The sequence below is a fragment of the Balaenoptera ricei genome, chromosome 1 (genome assembly GCF_028023285.1).
Source record: "Balaenoptera ricei isolate mBalRic1 chromosome 1, mBalRic1.hap2, whole genome shotgun sequence".
Classification (NCBI taxonomy): domain Eukaryota; kingdom Metazoa; phylum Chordata; class Mammalia; order Artiodactyla; family Balaenopteridae; genus Balaenoptera; species Balaenoptera ricei.
This window is the reverse complement of record NC_082639.1, coordinates 135919883-135935875: the sequence shown is the minus strand read 5'-3', so window position 1 is coordinate 135935875 and position 15993 is coordinate 135919883. Positions and strand designations below refer to the sequence as shown.

The 15993-nt window shown below is 38.1% G+C and overlaps 1 protein-coding gene across 2 annotated transcripts in view; it reads left to right on the top strand.

The window, feature by feature from the left end:
• The first annotated feature begins 198 nt into the window (after positions 1-198).
• RC3H1 (ring finger and CCCH-type domains 1) overlaps positions 199-15993 on the top strand; it is a 99434-nt gene continuing 83639 nt past the window's right edge. For both annotated transcript variants that reach the window (XM_059936810.1, XM_059936802.1), the window contains exon 1: positions 199-427. The gene's annotated coding sequence lies outside the window, so the exon portion shown is untranslated. The remainder of the gene's footprint in view (positions 428-15993) is intronic.

Genomic DNA, 15993 nt, shown 5'->3' with positions numbered 1-15993 from the left:
GACACCACCCTCCCTCCCGGGCGTTGGTGGCCGGTGACTCAGAGCTTTGCTCCCGCGCCCGCCCCTCCCGTCCGCTTGCCCCGCCCCTGGAAGGAGGGGCCTCACTCTGATCTCCGCCCCAGTCTCTGGGGCGGGCCGGAGCCCGAGGAAGAGGAAGGGGACGAGGACAACGAGCGACGGGGCGGAGGAGGAGGAGGAGGAGGAGGAAGAGGAGGCAGACCAACAAGATGGCCCCTGCTGCAGGAGCAGCCTCAGCAGCAGGTGGGAGGCCGGAGGCGGCGCTGGCGGTGGCAGCGGCGGCCGTGGTCCGGCGGCCTGGGACAGAGTCAGAGTCGACGGTGGCATTGGCGGCGGCGGTGGCTGCCGCGGCGGTGGCGACGGCCGCGGGGACTCGGAGCTGAGAGGAGCTGCTGCTCGGACCAGCGCGGTGAGCGAGCGGCAGGCGGCGGCGGCGGCGGCGGCAGCGGCGTGGGGAGCCGGGCGGCTGCGGCCCGGCCTCCGTCGGGAACAATAGGCAGCCGCGGCGGGGCAGGGGCTGTCCTCGGCCGCCCTCGGCTCCTCGGCCGTAGCGTCCGCCCGCCCGGCCTCAGGCCCCGCCGGCGGCCGAGGGGCTTGTCAGTGCCCGGCGTCCTTTAGGCCTCGGGCCTCCGCGTGCCGCCTGGAGGGCCTGCCGGGGTGGGTAGGCCGTGGGGAGTTGCAGACGCCGCCCTGGTCGAGGGGAGGGCGAGGGAGGGTTCGGCCAGAGGGAGGGGGCCACAGGGCTGCCCAGCCCCGCTGTTTGTCCGAGGGCCTTGGCGGGAGTAGAGTGCGCTCGGGAAATGCTTTTTGGACCCCCAGTCTGTGGGGGTGGGGGAAGTGAGGGCGTCTGTAAACAGGCGCCGCCTGCACCTCAAGGCTGCTCCCTCCCCCTCCCCCTTAAGCACTCCTGTTCCTCGGCCAAGTGGGTTTTACGATGTCTGTTTCCCTGGAGCTACTGCAGATCGAGCCCGATAGTCTTTTTTTTTTTCTTCCTGGCGGCGCTAGGGAGGTTGTGTTTGCAGGTGTTTTTCAAAAAAATTTAAGTGCAGCAACACCAACAATTCTGCCTGGTAAAATGTGATTGTCAAGGGATGGAGAGAGATAGAGGGCTGAAGGATGTTCCTCTTTAAACATTTCTAGGCATCAGTTCTCTCTAAACAGTTTTGCCCACGTCCCGGTGAGAGTGGAACTAGGGCCCTTTTGGAACAGTAGATAATGTAACTCTTGACATCCCAGAATAGTCCCTGAAACTGGAAACAAAGCCGCTTGCTGGCAACGCGAAGACGAATTGTAATGTTTGAATAGAACTTTTTTCTTCAAAGGAACCGTTGTGAATTATTAATGTGCCGCATAAGAAACAATGTTAACTAGCATAAAATGGACCTAATGAAGCATTTTTTTCAGGAGACAGAAGAGCTTCGTCTCCAGGCTAGAACTACTTTTCTTTTTTAATAATTTTCAAAAACTAGGAACAACTGTTCTGTATTGAATGTTTAGGCTGAAAAAGAGACGGCTCCTCATTATAGTTGCCCTGCATAGTGATTTCTGAAACTTCAACAGTTAACTACTATTTCTCCTAAACTTAATTTCTCAGGACATCTATCATGTACCTTTCCAAGTGAAGGGGAAAATTATCCAAGTTATTTCTATGTCAGTTTCTATACGTATGGAGAATTTATATTAAAATTGTTTGGATGTCTCTAAAAGACTGCTTTCCACTATTTAATATTAAATTGCGTGGTCCATCTAGTTCGTGTTCTTAAAAGGACCTGTGCTGGGCAGAGAAAATGCCAATTAATATCTTTCACCCATTTTTAAGGTGAATTTCTAATGAGAATTGTCCATATCTGTTGTAATTCAGAGCATTTTCAGGTTATATGAAGTTTAATGAGAGGCACTGGGCCTTGGTTCTTCCACAAGAGTTGACAGTAAATAGGCTAGAAATTGAATAAACCTGGAGATTGGACTGTTTTATTGTTGCTTAGGATTGAAGTATAATGGATGAATATGAATGACTTTCATTTTAAGCCTAGTATAAATAATGTGGATGTTTTGACTTTTTAGGGAGTGGGGAAAGAACAACTTTCACATGGCTTCTGCTGATGTGAATTTTCTGGGAATAAATTTCAAAAGGGGCGTTTTTTTTTGAGTGTTCAAAGTCATGATTTAATCAATCAATTTTTTTTTGCTGAATTTTGTTAGGTTGGTACAGAATGCAAGTGAACTCTATCTCATAATGATACTTAAAATTATCTGTGACTCTAAACCTATTAGAACAATTGTAGTAACATATGAATTTGTAAGTGGTCAGTGTGCTTTGTTGTGAAAACAAATCTTATGTTGTGTCAAGGACTAATTTGCCTCATCAGTTTCCTAAAAACAAAGATTTTTAAGTGTTAAGGTTTTGTGTTTGAAATTAGATGCTGACCCAGCAGTCATTGAGTCTGGGTCCCAATTTATGCTTGATATAGAATTCTGTTTTTATTTGTGTCAGGCTGTTTTAAGATGTGATCCCTCAATTGTTATGTCTTCAGTATCAGTGTTTATTCCGATTATGTCAGTTCAGATTTTCTCAAGTAATATTTAAGAATTTTCTTCCAAGAAGTTTTGGGACCATAGCTTAAAAATTAGATTTGTATTTTCTCGGTAATATTAAAAGTTAATATATGTCTGTTTCATTTGGAGAAATTTGAAAGGGTTTTTTTTTGTACATAAAAAATTTAAAATAAGTTTTTCAAAGCACATTTGTTAAATGAGTAAATGAGTAAAAATATTCTCATTTATTCCTCCTAATTAGTCTGTAATATAGGAAGAATCTGAGGCTTAGGCGAAGCTAAGTAGCTATAACTAGCAAAAAGGCCGCTTAATTAATAGGTAAAAAAGCTTACTCAAACTGAAGTCTTGTGACACAAATTAGATGCTTTACTATTGCTACTGCTGCCATATGTCCCAGGGTTAAACTTTGAAGCATCTCCTGTATTGACGGATTCCTTTTTTTTTTAAAACCATGAACTGTGTGTAATACTGTGCTTGCCTTTAGCTCTAATATCTTTTCTATTATCATTATTTGTACACGGCCAAATTATTCACTTGTAAGTTTGAGAACGTATTTACTCGTGTGAATTATCAAAGAAGCACTTATATTTGTTTTTAACAGATCTGAATGCCGTAAATATAGAAACTCATACCGTTTACGTAGGACAAATTTGTGGTATTGCTGTAATTGTTTCATGGCTTTAATTTGTTATATAAGCAGTTAACTAAGTTGTGCCTTTGAAATAAATACTTAATGAAAGTTTTATTTTTTTAATTTTTATTCTTTTTAATAAATTTATTTATTTATTTTTGGCTGCGTTTGGTCTTCATTGCTGCGCGCAGGCTTTCTCTAGTTGCGGTGAGCAGGGGCTACTCTTTGTTGCAGTGCGTGGTCTTCTCATTGTGGTGGCTTCTCGTTGTGGCGCATGGGCTCCAGTAGTTGTGGCACGCGGGCTCAGTAGTTGTGGCTCGCGAGCTCTAGAGCACAGGCTCAGTAGTTGTGATGCATGGGCTTAGTTGCTCCGTGGCATGTGGGATCTTCCTGGACCAGGGCTCGAACCCGCATCCCCTACATTGGCAAGCAGATTTTTAACCACTGCGCCACCAGGGAAGTCCCTTAGGGGAAGTTTAAAAATGACTTTAGTAACATTCAGTAGTGTTAAAGTCAGGTCAGCAACATTTGGAATTCTTCATTTATAATTTTTTAAAGCCATAGACCATTTAGAATTCTGCAGTGTTTTTTATCTCCAGATATTAGAACTTGAAATGGAGTTCGGTGGGGTCTAATCAGTCCACTCTTACATATATCTTGCCAATGGTTGGCACCCAGTAAAGTGAAGAATAAACTGATAAGTGATCCTTGTTTGGTGGACACTTCAGAGCAGGATGTTCCTTGGCAAGGTATACTGACCTGGTTTAGCTTTGGCTATGTCCATGCTCAGGAGTTGAGGTATTCTTTCGGATTGGATTCAAGTGGATTTAAATTCTCAGATTGACCTGCATCAGAACACTCACAGATTTCAAAATCAGCCTGTTCGTTAGGATCTTCTTTAAGATCGCCTTCTTTTTTGTTTAATCCTGGAGTCTAGACTGCATTTGGACTAGCCTTGGAGGTTATAGCATAATATTAATTTTGTCAGCCATTTATATAAAGGAATTTTTCTTACTCCAAAGTTTCTTAATGTTGATTCTATACATTTTCTCTTTTTTTAAATATTTATTTATTTTTATTTGGTTGCACCGGGTCTTAGTTGTGGCATACGAACTCTTAGTTGCAGCATGCATGTGGGATCTAGTTCCCTGAGCAGGGTTCGAACCCCGGCCCCCTGCATTGGGAGCATGGAGTCTTAAACACTGCACCACCAGGGAAGTCCCGATTCTATACATTTTGAAGTGTGAAGTTTACTTAATCTGAAGTGATGTTGTGCTACATCCCCAAGACAGTTAGCTTTAGCATATTTATTTATATCCATTATTGGTCAGATTTGTGTCTGTTTACTTCTTATATTCTTATTTACTCTATGTAATGTTAGACATTTCTTGTCAGTTCACAATATTTTCCTGATTGAGGTTTGAGAAAAGAATTCTAGTAAAAAATTTGAGTTCATCTTACATGCACAGTTGAACTGACTCAAATTATGTTCTGCCCTAGAGAAATAAATGTTTTAAGGTTCATTTATATTTATTTGAGATTATTTATAAAGGTATGTTTGATGTTTGTCAAGCATTTTAGCACTGATATCAGTACACACCCATTACTGTGCATATATGGTAATAATTTAGTTTGTAATGCGTTTTTTTCTAAATATCTCCAAGATCTAAATAGCGTTTGAATGTGGTAGCAATGTTTTTGAAGAAGAGTTCTACAGTGGTCTATATATCTTAACATAAATTTTTTTTAAATGGAGGTTTAAATTGCATAACATAAAATTAACCATTTTAAAGTAAACAGTTCAGTGGCAGTACATTCACAGTGTTGTGCAACCACTACCTTTAGTTCCAAAACATTTTATCACCCCAAAAGGAAACTCTTGTGCCCATTGAGCAGTTACTCCCCATCCCCCTCTCCCCCAGTCCCTGGCAACCACCATTCTACTTTCTGTCTTTATGAATATTACATAAAATGATTTTGAGCCAAGATTGAGCAAGAGTGCTATGTATAATTGAAATTGCAGGAAAAAATTTGGGGATATGATTGTTAGGAATCAAAAACCACCTCATTCTTTACATTCTTCTCTAAGTACAGTAGGCATGCTGCCAGGGATTCTTTATGGAAGAAAAGTTGGAAGTCACAGCAGTTCGAACTTTTCATCTTGATCACTCCAAAGAAGTTGTACTTAAGCTCTCAGACTCATTAGTATTTCCTCGTTGAGTTGTGAGAATTAACTAAGTTTTAATGTTCTATACAAATGTGAGCGATGAATAGTCTTATCTACAGCTTGTTTGGCTTTTGTTTTTTCTTAATATAGAGAAGAAACTTGGAATATTAATAGACAAGGACTTATATGAAGTTATATTAGAAAATGATTGTTAGATTGAAACTCTTTAATCTGTGTGAATCTAACTTTATTGTTTATTTTTGGCTCCGTCGGGTCTCAGTTGCAGCACACAGGAATCTTTTGTTGTGGCACACTGGCTTCTCTCTAGCTATGGCACGTGGGTTTCTCTCTAGCTGTGGCATGCGGGCTCCAGAGCACACTGGCTCAGTAGTCGTGGCACGTGGGCTCCAGAGTGCATGGGCTCTCTAGTTGTGGTGCATGGCCTCTCTAGTTGTGGTGCATGGGCTCTAGAGCACGTGGGCTCTGTAGTTGCAGCGTGTGGGCTTAGTTGCCCCTTGTCATGTGGGATGTTAATTCCCCGACCAGAGATCGAACCTGCATCCCCTGCATTGGAAGGCGGATTCTTAACCACTGGACCACCAGGAAAGTCCCCTAACTTTATTACTTTTATTCAGCTAATCTTTGAGGCTGTTTAGAGTTATGATTTGCCAGACACTCTGCTTGTTGAATAAATCTTTGAAACCTTGGTCTTGGCTCTATACCTGACTCCCTCCAAAAACATAGACACTGTTACAGAAGCAATTGGTTTGTAGCTTTTTAAAATTGTTTGTTTGATTGAGGGAGAAAATAAACAGAGTTTTTTTCTTTCAGCTTTGACTTAAATTCAAAATTAGGTACTTCCCCTAATTAAATTTAAATCTTAACAATTAAGGTGAGAAGTGAAATACAGATTTTATGTTACTGTTAAAGATTTGTAATGGTTTACAGATACAGAAGCTCTAAATTGGGAAGAAGAATTTAAATTTTGATACTAATTTCCCCCCTTTTAGGAAAATTTTATTTAACTATTAAATTTAGTTATAAGAACAACTTAAAAAGTGATGAAAAGAATTACAACGAATATTTAGAACTCAATGCAGTAAAATTCCTGCTTTTCTTTAATAGTGACTTTTTTCAGGAAATATCAACTCTCTAAATATTTCTATGTTTATATACATCTGATTAATCTTTAATAGTAACATTTATTAGAAAGCTAGCGTACTAAATTAATACATTCAATCATAAAATAACATCTTTAAATGAGGTTAAGTTTAGAGATCTATGCTTGAAAATATGGTTTAGTGGAACATTTGTGAATGAAACAGGATCATTATATTCTTAGCTTTATTATAGAACAGTATATCATCTAACCTGATCCCAATTGAGAATAAGTAGACAAACAGACCTTTATCATAAAGTTAATGAACTAAATCATCTACACTAAGGCACTGGCTTAGAACCTCTCTTGCTCTGTACATAATTCTAAGAAGTTTGATATTTTCACAGCAGAATTTAATCTGCTGTTTTCTAATTTCACAGCAGATTAAAACATGCAAATTAGATGGGGGAGTAAAGGTACTCTAGGTAATATGGACAGCAAGAAGGGTAATGAGGTAAAAATCACATTAGCATGGGGCAGTTTAATGCAGGGCCACTTTTTTAGACTCTGAGTATATCATTAATTACTGTATTCTGCTATATAACCTGTTGTTCCTGATGATAGATTCATTGTGGGAAAATTCGCTTTTAAAAAATTTTTTTTTATTTATGGCTGTGTTGGGTCTTCGTTTCTCTGCGAGGGCTTTCTCTAGTTGCGGCAAGTGAGGGCCACTCTTCATCGCGGTGCGCGGACCTCTTACTATCGCGGCCTCTCTTGTTGCGGAGCACAGGCTCCCAGACGCGCAGGCTCAGTAATTGTGGCTCACGGGCCTAGTTGCTCCGCGGCATGTGGGAATCTTCCCAGACCGGGGCTCGAACCCGTGTCCCATTGGCAGGCAGATTCTCAACCACTGCGCCACCAGGGAAGCCCTCACTTATGTTTTTGATTTTGGGAGTCATAAAACTATGTACAGAATATATTAGAACATACACTTTGGAGTCAGATGTATCTAAGCTCCCATCTTTTGTCACATAAGCTTTATGATTCTTCATCTCTAAAAACAGAAATGGTAATATCTTCTTTTAAAGGATTGTTTTGTAATTTAAATGAGTTAGCATATATCTATAGTATAGCACCCATTCAATAAATGTTCTTTTCTTCCTTAAATTTTGTTTAACAAAAATCACTTTAGAAAGCTATTTATCTAGAATATTTGAAAATTTTCTGCTGTCAAATGTTAGTATTCAAGATACAAATAAACTGTGTATTTATGGAGTTGGTGGTCAGAAATGAAATACCATTCTCATTTTCTTTCCACATCAGTCTTTTCATTAATATGGACCTGTGCTGTTTAATATCAGCCACTAGCTACATGTGACTACTTAAATTTAAAATTTTTAATGCACTTTTTTTTTTAAAGCAGTGTGCTTTTTTTTTTTAATTATTTTATTTCATTTAATTTTGGCTGCGTTGGGTCTTTGTTGCTGCGTGCGGGCTTTCTCTAGTTGTGGCGAGCGGGGGCTACTCTTCATTGCGGTGCGCGGGCTTCTCATTGCAGTGGCTTCTCTTGTTGTAGAGCACGGGCTCTAGGCGTGCGGGCTTCAGTAGTTGTGGCACGTGGGCTCAGTAGTTGTGGCTCGTGGGCTCTAGAGTACAGGCTCAGTAGTTGTGGCACACAGGCTTAGTTGCTCCACGGCATGTGGGATCTTCCCGGACCAGGGCTTGCACCCGTGTCCCCTGCATTGGCAGGCGGATTCTTAACCACTGCGCCACCAGGGAAGTCCTTTAATGGACTTTTTTTAAGAGCAGTTTTAGGTTTATAGAAAATTGCACTGAAGGTATAATTTCCATATATACCTTCCCCCACAGTTATTTCTGTTAACATCTTACATTTGTTATAATTGATAAACCAATATTGACAAATTATTAACTAAAGTCCATAGTTTACATTACGGTTCACTCTTTGTGTTGTACAGTTCTATGGGTGAGATTGTCTTCTTTCACTTAACGTACATTTAAGGTTCTTCCATGTCTCTCTGTGACTTGATAGCTCATTTCTTTTTATTGCTAAATAGTACTCTGTTGTATGGATAAATTTAAGTTTTAATTAATTAAAATCAAAATTTTAAATTTAGTTCCTCAGTTGCACCAGCCACATTTCAGGAGCTCAATAGCCACATGTGGCTAGTGGCTACCATATTGGAAAATGCAGATATAGCACATTTCCATCATCTCAGGAAGTTCTATTGAAGAATGCTGATATAAACCAAAGTCCGGTTCTCCATTTATATTCACTCTCACAGAGAACTTACCATTTGCATGGCCTCAATTTGTCCTAAGCCTACCTTTTCAATGTTTTTGCTTGTGCTGCCAGCAATCCTAAACTTGACATAATTTAAAATCCTTTACTCTCCCCCCAAAGAATCAGCCTTTCCAGATGCTGTCCATTATAATACGGTTTCTTATCAGGGCATCATCTTTTACTCCACTCTTCTTGTCCCTAAAATCTGGAGTCATCTTTTTCTTTCTTATTTTTTCTCTAAACCTTTTGAATATTTATCAAAGATAAACAGGTCTCAGAGCTAATAACTGGCAGAGTTGAGATTAGAATCTAGAACTCCTTTTTCTAGTTCTCTCTTGGGATCTCCACTAGTTGGGGTTGCTTTTACAATTAATTTTAAAGTTGCGGTCACTTTTGAAGAGATTATTGGGGACTGTTTGATTATGTACTATGTAATTTAAAATATAAATCAAAACTATAGAGGCTCTAGCTATAGATTTAATAAATACTAATGTACTCATTCTTTAAAAAATTAGAACTTGAAATGAAGAAGTTTATCTTATTTCTTATCTTAAATAAGAAATTTATCTTATTTCTCTATAATTCAGTTATTATGGAAAAATATTTTTTCTTCTGTGTGTGATCCACTTTACATAATAAAAATTAATTACCTGTACTAATATGAATTGCCTGGTAAGGGTGAATAGAATTTAACTGAACAGTGTTGCCATCCAGAATTCTCTATTGGTACTGATTTACATTTGTATTCTATTCAAATACTTCGTAAAATCCAATTTGGTTACCACATGAACTTGTACCTTCTTAAACATTCTTTAAATTACCATGTTAAAGTTTCCAGAGCTCTTTTGCCTTTCTTTTGGGGTAAGCTTTACCTCTACTTTTGCTGAAAACAGCTATACTGTGTAAGGTCTTGATTTGATCTTCTCTGTATACTGGTTATGCTTGCTCAAAAGTTCATTTTTGTGGAGACATTCTGTAAAAGAGTAGTAGTCTTCCATGTTTAAGTACTGTATTTAAAAAAAAAAAAAAAGCCTGAATTTTAAACTTCATTTTGAAATGCTTTCCCTATAATTACTGCTCTTAAAACCCATGTTTTATATGTCAGCTTTTACATTAATTACTGTTTTGATTAAAACTGTCACTTTTTGCTCGAATCTGTCCTCTCTTTAAATTTATTAAAAACTTTTTTAAAACATAAGGCTCTCCTTATATTTAGAAAAGTCGAGTTATGAGTTATCTGAGTCAATTTTTTCAGAAAAGTCATTTTATTATGTAGGTTTGCAGTTGACAAAATCTGCTCATAGGGACACAAAAGTTCCTTCCAATATATTCTCTTTCTACTGCGTTAGAAAAAATGAGGGCAGGAGAGAGAGAGAGGGTTTTTTGAAATAAGAAAATCCTTAGAGTAGAAAATGTAATATTTAAATCTCTTTAAAAACATGTAAGAGTAACTTAGAATATCACAAAGCTTAGAACAGTTAATGTCATGACAGCATCTTTGAATATTGAAGTTGTAGTACCTATTCCCATAGTGACGTGCATTATTTAATTCATTGTTCTCAGAGTGTTAAAACTTTAAGCGTCTTAAGTGTATCATGACAAAATGGTGAGGGGCAGAGGGGAAAGAATGGGCGGGGAGCAAAATCCTGTCAATAGAATCTCCATTTTTGAGAGAGATTTCAGGTTCACTTGTTGATTTTTTTTTTTTTCAGTATTTTTTGTTTTTAAAAGACTTGGTTGGTTGGTTGATTTGTTTGTTTTAGAGTAGTCTTAGGTTCACAGTAAAATTGAGAGGAAGGTACGAAGATTTCCCGCATACTCAGCTGCCTCCACACATGCATAGCCACCCTTATTATCAACATCCACCGCCAGAGTGGTACGTTAATTACAATTGATGAACTTATATTGATGCTTAAAGTCCATAGTTTGTATTAGGGTTCACTCACGGTGTTATACATTCTGTGATTTGCACAAATGTATAATGACAGGTATCCGTTATTATAGTATCATACAGAATATTTTCATTGCTTTAAAAATCCTCTTTGCTCTGCGTATTCATCCTTCCTCACCCCAGCTTCTAGCATCCACTGATCTTTTTATTGTCTCCATAGTTTTGCCTTTTCCAAAGTGTCCTATAGTTGGAATCATACAATATGCATTTAAGTTTCTTCCATGTCTTTTCGTGACTTGATAGCTCATTTCTTTTTTAGTACTGAATGATATTCCATTGTCTGGTTGTACCACAGTTGTACCACTGGTGGACATCTTGGTTTGTTGCTTCCAAGTTTTACAGTTATGAATAAAACTGCTATAAATATCCATTTGCAGGTTTTTGTGTAGGTACAAGTTTTCAGCTCCTTTGAGTAAATATCAAGGAGAGTGATTGCTGGATCGTATGGTAAGAGTATGTTTAGTTTTGTAATACAGTGCCAAACTGTTTTTCAAAGCGGTTGCCCGATTTTGCATTCCTATCTGCAATGAATGAGAGTTCCTGTTGGCTCCACATCTTTGTCAACATTTGGTGTTGTCTGTGTTCCAAATTTTGGCCATTCTAATAGTGTGTAGTGGTATCACATTGTTTTAATTTGCATGTCCCTGATAACATATGATGTGGAGCATCTTTTTATATGTTTATGTGGAATATATAATATTGTATAGTTGGACTCATGCAATACGTAGCCTTTTCAGATTAGTTTCTTTATCCTTATCTTTTTAATCTGTCACTTCACTTTTAGCTTTACCTCGCTTATAGGTAGTTTTAAGAATGTGGTTAATTTTGGAAGCGTACTATTTTCTTTTTTTTTTTTAATCAGTCATCAATTTTATACACATCAGTGTATACATGTCAATCCCAATCACCCAATTCAGCACACCACCATCCCCATCCCACCGCGGTTTTCCACCCTTGGTGTCCATACGTTTGTTCTCCACATCTGTGTCTCAACTTGTGCCCTGCAAACCAAAACCGGTTCATCTGTACCATTTTTCTAGGTTCCACATACATGCGTTAATATATGATATTTGTTTTTCTCTTTCTGACTTATTTCACTCTGTATGACAGTCTCTAGATCTATCCATGTCTCAAGAAATGACTCAATTTCGTTCCTTTTTATGGCTGAGTAATATTCCATTGTATATATGTACCAATACTTCTTTATCCATTCATCTGTCGATGGGCATTTAGGTTGCTTCCATGACCTGGCTATTGTAAATAGTGCTGCAATGAACATTGGGGTGCATGTGTCTTTTTGAATTATGGTTTTCTCTGGGTATATGCCCAGTAGTGGGATTGCTGGATCATATGGTAATTCTATTTTTAGTTTTTTAAGGAACCTCCATACTGTTCTCCATAGTGGCTGTATCAATTTACATTCCCACCAACAGTGCAAGAGGGTTCCCTTTTCTCCACACCCTCTCCAGCATTTCTTGTTTATAGATTTTCTGATGATGCCCATTCTAACTGGTGTGAGGTGATACTTCATTGTAGTTTTGATTTGCATTTCTCTAATAATTAGTGATGTTAAGCATCTTTTCATGTGCTTCTTGGCCATCTGTATGTCTTCTTTGGAGAAATGTCTATTTAGGTCTTCTGCCCATTTTTGGATTGCGTTGTTTGTTTCTTTAATATTGAGCTGCATGAGCTGTTTATATATTTTGGAGATTAATCCTTTGTCCGTTGATTCGTTTGCAAATATTTTCTCCTATTCCGAGGGTTGTCTTTTCATCTTGTTTATGATTTCCTTTGCTGTGCAAAAGCTTTGAAGTTTCATTAGTTCCCATTTGTTTATTTTTGTTTTTATTTCCATTAGTCTAGGAGGTGGATCAAAAAAGATCTTGCTGTGATTTATGTCAAAGAGTGTTCTTCCTGTGTTTTCCTCTAAGAGTTTTATAGTGTCCGGTCTTACATTTAGGTCTCGAATCCATTTTGAGTTTATTTTTGTGTATGGTGTTAGGGAGTATTCTAATTTCATTCTTTTACATGTAGCTGTCCAGTTTTCCCAGCACCACTTATTGAAGAGACTGTCTTTTCTCCATTGTATATCTTTGCCTCCTTTGTCGTAGATTAGTTGACCATAGGTGCATGGGTTTATCTCTGGACTGTCTGTCTTGTTCCATCGATCTATATTTCTGTTTTTCTGCCAGTACCATATTGTCTTGATTACTGTAGCTTTGTAGTATAGTCTGAAGTCAGGGAGTCTGATTCCTCCAGCTCCGTTGTTTTCCCTCAAGACTGCTTTGGCTATTTGGGGTCTTTTGTGTCTCCATACAAATTTTAAGATGATTTGTTCTAGTTCCATAAAAAATGCCATTGGTATTTTGATAAGGATTGCATTGAATCTGTAGATTGCTTTGGGTAGTGTAGTCATTTTCACAATATTGATTCTTCCAATCCAAGAACATGGTATATCTCTCCATCTGTTGGTATCATCTTTAATTTCTTTCATCAGTGTCTTATAGTTTTCTGCATACAGGTCTTTTGTCTCTCTAGGTAGGTTTATTCCTAGGTATTTTATTCTTTTTGTTGCAGTGGTAAATGGGAGTGTTTCCTTAATTTCACTTTCAGATTTTTCATCATTAGTGTATAGGAATGCAAGAGATTTCTGTGCATTAATTTTGTATCCTGCAACTTTACCAAATTCATTGATGAGCTCTAGTAGTTTTCTGGTGGCATTTTTAGGATTCTCTATGTATAATATCATGTCATCTGCAAACAGTGACAGTTTTACTACTTCTTTTCCAATTTGTATTCCTTTTATTTCTTTTTCGTCTGATTGCCGTGGCTAGGACTTCCAAAACTATGTTGAATAATAGTGGTGAGAGTGGACATCCTTGTCTCGTTCCTGATCTTAGGGGAAATGCTTTCAGTTTTTCACCATTGAGAATGACGTTTGCTGTGGGTTTGTCGTATGTGGCCTTTATTATGTTGAGGTAGGTTCCCTCTATTCCCACTTTGTGGAGAGTTTTTATCATAAATGGGTGTTGAATTTTGTCAAAAGCTTTTTCTGCATCTATTGAGATATCATATGGTTTTTATTCTTCGATTTGTTAATATGGTGTATCACGTTGATTGATTTGCGTATATTGAAGAATCCTTGCATCCCTGGGATAAATCCCACTTGATCGTGGTGTATGATCCTTTATAATGTGTTGTTGGATTCTGTTTGCTAGTATTTTGTTGAGGATTTTTGCATCTACATTCATCAGTGATATTGGTCTGTAATTTTCTTTTTTTGTAGTATCTTTGTCTGGTTTTGGTATCAGGGTGATGGTGGCCTCATAGAATGAGTTTGGGAGTGTTCCTTCTTCTGCATTTCTTTGGAAGAGTTTGAGAAGGATGGGTGTTAGCTCTTCTCTAAATGTTTGATAGAATTCACCTGTGAAGCCATCTGGTCCTGGACTTCTGTTTGTTGGAAGATTTTTAATCACAGTTTCAATTTCATTACTTGTGATTGGTTTGTTCATATTTTCTGTTTCCTCCTGGTTCAGTCTTGGAAGGTTATACCTTTCTAAGAATTTGTCCATTTCTTCCAGGTTGTCCGTTTTATTGGCATAGAGTTGCTTGTAGTAGTCTCTTAGGATGCTTTGTATTTCTGCGGTGTCTGTTGTAACTTCTCCCTTTAAATTTGTAATTTTATTGATTTGAGTCCTCTCCCTCTTTTTCTTGATGAGTCTGGCTAATGGCTTATCAATTTTGTTTATCGTCTCAAAGAACCAGCTTTTAGTTTTATTGACCTTTGCTATTGTTTTCTTTGTTTCTATTTCATTTATTTTTGCTCTGATCTTTACAATTTCTTTCCTCCTGCTAACTTTGGGTTTTGTTTTTCTTTCTCTAGTTCCTTTAGGTGTAAGGTTAGATTGTTTACTTGAGATTTTTCTTGTTTCTTTAGGTAGGCTTGTATAGCTATAACTTCCCTCTTAGAACTGCTTTTGCTGAATCCCATAGGTTTTAGATCGTCATGTTTTCATTGTCATTTGTCTCTAGGTATTTTTTGATTTCCTCTTTGATTTCTTCAGTGATCTCTTGGTTATTTAGTAACGTATTGTTTAGCCTCCATGTGTTTGTGCTTTTCACGTTTTTTTCCCTGTAAGTCATTTCTAATCTCATAGCATTGTGGTCAGAAAAGATGCTTGATATGATTTCAGTTTTCTTAAATTTACTGAGGCTTGATTGGTGACCTAGGATGTGATCTATCCTGGAGAATGTTCCGTGCGCACTTGAGAGGAATGTGTAATCTGCTGTTTTTGGATGGAATGTCCTATAAATATCAACTGAATCTATCTGGTCTGTTGTGTCATTTAAAGCTTCTGTTTCCTTATTTATTTTCATTTTGGATGATCTGTCCATTGGTGTAAGTGAGGTGTTGAAGTCCCCCACTATTATTATGTTACTGTCAATTTCCTCTTTTATAGCTGTTAGCAGTTGCCTTATGTATTGAGGTGCTCTTATGTTGGGTGCATATATATTTATAATTGTTATGCATCTTCTTGGATTGATCCCTTGATCATTATGTAGTGTCCTTGTCTCTTGTAACATTCTTTATTTTAAAGTCTATTTTATCTGATATGAGTATAGCTACTCCAGCTTTCTTTTGATTTCCATTTGCATGGAATATCTTTTTCCATCCCCTCACTTTCAGTCTGTATGTGTCCCTAGGTCTGAAGTGGGTCTCTTGTAGACAGCATATAGATGGGTCTTGTCTTTGTATCCATTCAGCAAGCCTGTGTCTTTTGGTTGGAGCATTTAATCCATTCACGTTTAAGGTAATTATCGATATGTATGTTCCTATGACCATTTTCTTAGTGGTTTTGGGTTTGTTTTTGTAGGTCCTTTTCTTCTCTTGTGTTTCCCACTTAGAGAAGTTCCTTTAGCATTTGTTGTAGAGCTGGTTTGGTGGTGCTGAATTCTCTTAGCTTTTGCTTGTCTGTAAAGCTTTTGATTTCTCCATCAAATCTAAATGAGATCCTTGCTGGGTAGAGTAATCTTGGTTGTAGGTTTTTCCCTTTCATCACTTTAAATATATCATGCCAGTCCCTTCTGGGTTGTAGAGTTTCTGCTGAGAAATCAGCTGTTAACCTTATGGGAGTTCCCTTGTATGTTATTTGTCATTTTTCCCTTGCTGCTTTCAGTAAGTTTTCTTTGTCTTTAATTTTTGCCAATTTGATTACTATGTGTCTCGGCATGTTTCTCCTTGGGTTTATCCTGTACGGGACTCTCTGTG